This window comes from Lactuca virosa, chromosome 5 (assembly GCF_052849685.1).
Source record: "Lactuca virosa cultivar CGN04683 chromosome 5, Lactuca_virosa_CGN04683_v6, whole genome shotgun sequence".
In the NCBI taxonomy this organism is placed as follows: domain Eukaryota; kingdom Viridiplantae; phylum Streptophyta; class Magnoliopsida; order Asterales; family Asteraceae; genus Lactuca; species Lactuca virosa.
The window spans coordinates 297,422,683-297,427,633 of NC_136430.1; the positions used below are offsets into that span (position 1 = coordinate 297,422,683).

The 4,951-nt window shown below is 35.3% G+C and overlaps 1 long non-coding RNA gene across 1 annotated transcript; it reads right to left on the reverse strand.

Annotated features, from left to right (window-relative positions):
- Positions 1 to 1,370: 1,370 nt before the first annotated feature.
- On the reverse strand, positions 1,371 to 2,232 carry LOC145114681 (uncharacterized). The gene is made up of 4 exons (XR_013711142.1): positions 2,021 to 2,232; positions 1,854 to 1,953; positions 1,615 to 1,775; positions 1,371 to 1,417 (listed from the first exon to the last, which is right to left on the reverse strand). It is a non-coding gene; the product is annotated as an uncharacterized LOC145114681 (long non-coding RNA).
- Between the last annotated feature and the right edge of the window lie 2,719 nt (positions 2,233 to 4,951).

Consider the following 4,951-nt stretch of genomic DNA (forward strand, 5'->3'; position numbering starts at 1 on the left):
TTAAGCAACGAAAATAAACACCATTTGTACTGAACAATACTCAGGGGCAAAATGGTCCATTTCCAGGAAAAAGAGATCTATAAGATGAATTACCTATTGAATATTTCCATGTGATGAATCCTTAATGACCAACTCCCAAAATTTAGAATCAAGAACCAGCTCTGCACCCAAGACTCTTCTCTACATCAACAAGGGTAAAATTGTCAATTTGATAGAAAAATAGGCATGCACCAGCGAACATCCAAAGACATCACCACCCTCTGTAGACACATCTCCAAAGAGTCAACAGAAGACTACGAAAGAAAATCAAATGCTAGAACACTACCCTTCCATTGGTTTGACACTTTTCAATCTAGAATGTTTATGACTTAGACCTAGAATATTGTAGTAGAAAAGATTCATAAAATAACAATAAAAATTGAAAAATATGCATGCGCCACTGCAATGTTTAGAGTTAGGTACTGGTAAACTAACTAAACAAAAAAACATACAGATAAATACAACCACCTTCACATCTATTTATCCGAGTACGACAAATACAACCACCTTTGAGTTCAAGATTTCCGTTTCAAACCTGCAATCAAACCATAAAACAAATCATTCGATTAACAAAACTACACAATCACGTAGACACCCAGATACACACAAAAATTTACACACTTACATACATAAATATACACATATATTGTGTTTACCTTTTTGTTTGTTTCTCCTATTAGTTGGTTGTCTTTTGCTAAGGTCTCTTCTGGTGGTTTTATACTTTTTTTTTTCTTTTTTTTTTTCTGTTTTGACATTTTTTGCCCTGGTGCTCCTATTCCCTTGGAGTTGTTCTCTTACAGCTTAGAGGTTTGGTCTTTAGATATAATCTCTTGAGTACACTTGTTCCTTAGCCATCACAAGTTGTACAGAGCTGCAAACAAGGGAACCAGGAACAAAACAATGTTTAAACACAGAAAAGGAAAAGTTGTCATCTTCACACTAAGAATTCTCTCATCCATTAATCTTTATTGTGGATTTGAAATAGTTGTCCCAACAAGTTTACAAAAAAAATGGATACATATATACATGGATACATATATACATACATATAACCACTGTTTCATTATCTCAAAAATCATGAGCAACAGTTGATATAAAAACCACTGTTTCGGCACCAAATGAAAATTAAGAGTGAATATTTATTGTAAACAAATGAGTGTGCAATCGGGATTCTTACCTTTTTAGTTTGCATTCCAATTCACTTCAGAATCTCAGAGAATAGAAGCACATTTGTTATAGCTGCATATATTACAAGAATAGATGTCAATACAATCAAGTTTTAAGTGTGTTGCACTATTGTATGAAATTGAGGCTTTTCAACACTACTTACAACTGAAATCCTTTCAATTGGCCATTAGCTCGAACATACAGCTCATTCCTAAAATTTTAGGAAAAAAGAAGAAGAGAGTAAATAATCGATGTTTGATTTCCTGACAAAAAAAATTCATTTAAAAACAACAAATAATTGGGAATTTCTCATGGATCGAAATAGAAGAAATACTTTGTAAAATGTCAAAGCATCTATCATGGATCGAAACAGAAGAAAAAGAAACAAACTAACATTCCTCAATTTACCTGAAATAGAAGTCCATAGTAGAAAAAATTTGTCTGTGATTGGATTCTTCATCCTCAAGTTTTAGTAGTTACAGTGAACGGTGGAGAAGGTGGTTTGATTGAACTCTTCATCTTCAAAACCGTTGAGAGTGATCCCACTAAGATCGATAAGGGATAGTTTCCTGGCAAAATCACCGACAACGTCTTCATTAAAAAACACTTAAAGGAGATATGCCCAGATTTAAGGGGAAAAGCAATACAATTTTTGATGGGTGGCAGTCGTAGCAACAACAGCGACGGACGAAGCAACAGGCGGTTGAGAGCTTCTAGGGCTTCGATCTAACCTCATATCGAAACCATCTGCAGATTGAAGGCAACACAAAATCAGTGGTTGTAAAGGCAACACAACGACTGTGAAATATATTACCCGGAGGACGGAGGTTGAATAGGGCATCTAGGTTTTCTGATTTCAAGAGAGGGAAGCAGGGGATCATGTTTTTAGAGAGAGATGGCGATGGTGAGTGGTTGAAGGAAACATTGTGTTGACTGAAATAAGAGAGGAGATGATATACAGAGTGTATCTCCTGTTGACCGATTCGATCGGCTGAATGTGAGGAAATACCCATTTAATTTGACTGATTCGTGTTTTGGAAGAGTTTGTTCAGCTTGAGACCCGCTTATCTTTGACCTTTTCAGTTTGACCGGATTACTTTATTTTCTAATGCATAAATTTGTTGTAAATGATGCTTTAAGGGATGTACCTCTTAAAATTGAGCATAATTCAGCATTTAAGGCTAAATGCTTATTAAGGTATATATATATATATATATATATATATATATATATATATATATATATATATATATATATATATATATATATATATATATATTGTACATAATTAATGAAAGATGGCTTGGCGGGAATTATTGGCAATTACAAAATTACTTATATTGTATTTTCATCTTTTAGGGAAAGAGAGGTTATATGTTATTGATCTTATATGAAACTTTGATTTAAGACAAATTATGCTTTCAAATAACGCAATCATACTTACTTCCCTACTTTGTAAAGTGACCGATCAACAACGAATACTTAATCACAAGTGGATTTGATAATTTGAATTTCTTACTCTTGATAAACACTTGAATATTCTTGAAAAAATCTGATCAACATTTGGGTGGTTAATATCAAGATAAGATATATCACATGAAAGGGTGTGTGTGTATATACGAGAGAGACAGAGAGATGCCCCACAACCTTTCACTATAAAGATGCTGGAAAGTGATGCACTTCTCTCCTTGTCACAACCTGCACCCAGAATACACACTTCATAATTAGTGCATTTGGTTGAACTAGTTGTACAAAGTATGCACCATGCTGATGTGTCACTTGAAAAATCTTTGTGGCTGGATGACCTGTACAACCATATTAAGTCAAGCGCATCCTTCGGTGATGACTCCACACTTCAATTCTTGGATGGACTCATGCCAAAATGACTGTCCTTTGGTAACATCTTTTTCCCTGAAAAAAGATAATCACTCTTGCCACTCATGCTATAATTTTTTATCAGCCAATCAAATAAAGTCCTAACATATATCTCTTTTGACCCACCCATGCACCTTATAGACGTCCAAATCCTTGAGTACTAGTATTAACAGCTGTTCTACTTGTACGATGCTCACATGTCTCCTGAAATTTTGTCATATATATAGGCCGAACTAAGTATGTGAGGCACACTATTTGCTCATTACACCACACTTATTCTCGTGGATAGCCCTATGCTAAATGAAGAGCAGTTTACTTCTTTTTCCCATAAATATGCATGGCTTCTAAGTTTCTTTCATACTCAAAATCAGAAGTTTCTTGATAATCTGTCATGAAGGAAATGTCGTCCGTTACTAAGTCAATCAGAGGGTGGTGGGTCAGGAGCCATGCAGACTGGGAAATTGATCATGATGATGGCTATGACTATGCGCCAGCAGCAAGGTTAGAAGGAGATGGGGACGATGATGATGGAGATTACGACTATGCCCCTGCAGCATCAGAAGGAGATGGTGACGATGACGATGGCGATTATGACTATGCTCCGGCAGCTTGAATTAGTTGGTGAAAACTTAACATTAACTCTAACTTTGAGAAAATTCATAACGTTAGGAAGGTGAGGAACCACAAACCTATCTGTGATGTTTTTGTGGATTTTTGTAGTACTTGTGTAATAGTGCTAGTTAGCTAGGCTTCTAAATGATTAAGTTGTGTAATAGTAGCTATGCTAGTGCTTATCAGATGTTATTGTCTACTCAACTAGCCTAGAATCAAGCATTTTCTAGTTACCGACAATGTCAACTGATCTATGATATTGTTTCTGCCACCGCATCATTGTAACTCTGATAGTTCTTGAATAACAGGTACATTTTCAATGAATTGAGGACTGATTCATAGTGGTGATGTGTCATTTTGTGCATGGATCATGATGATCCTATTTTCAAGTCTTTAATTAGTTAATTAGTTAGTTGCATGTGTTGGATCGCTATGAAGCAAGCCAAAATTTGTATGAGTTATAAAGGCTAGCCAAAAGACATTTGATTAATGTAGAGTTATGTTTAGAAAAAAAGTTAAGCGAATGTCAAACGCGTAACTAGATGAATCAACTTTGACATTCTATGATTTATACAAATAAAAAGAACATCGTGCACGATGATCGTACATAAATGAAAACTAAACAAGCTTCCATCATGCACGGATTTAATATGCAAAATGTTTTAGGTTTTAAGCACCTCAAAAACCATAAACGATTTCACACAGATTCACACAGCGTAATAATGCAAAACGAAAATAAGAGCACAATTAATTTAAGTGGTTCACATGATCATGATGATTGTCCACGTCCACTAGCAAGCATGGGAGAGATAAATTTTATTGCAATCTGCCCAAATTGCTTTTGATACATTAGGTTATATGAATTCAAGTAATATAAATATAGTTGGTTGACCTAAAACTGTCACTAAGGTCAAACCCAGAATGAAAAACTAGTCAATGACAAAATTAAAGGTGAATATGACATAGCAACTAGTCCACATAAAATCTTTTTCGAGAGTGGGACCCAATGCTTGGTCTGCATAGCGGCTGTAGAATCAAAAGGTGAATCAGTCCCTACACATTTACAATATCCTACTTGGAGGATGATGAACAAATCTACTTCCATCCAATCTAGAAGTCTATACCCCCCCCCCCCTCTAATTCACGCCTTCTCTTTAGGTACCTAGAAGGCCGGTAGAAGCCATACACAACTTGAACTTATCTATAATCACCACCTTGGTAAAAATGCCTGCTAGAATACCAAGGATTTTATTCAAAT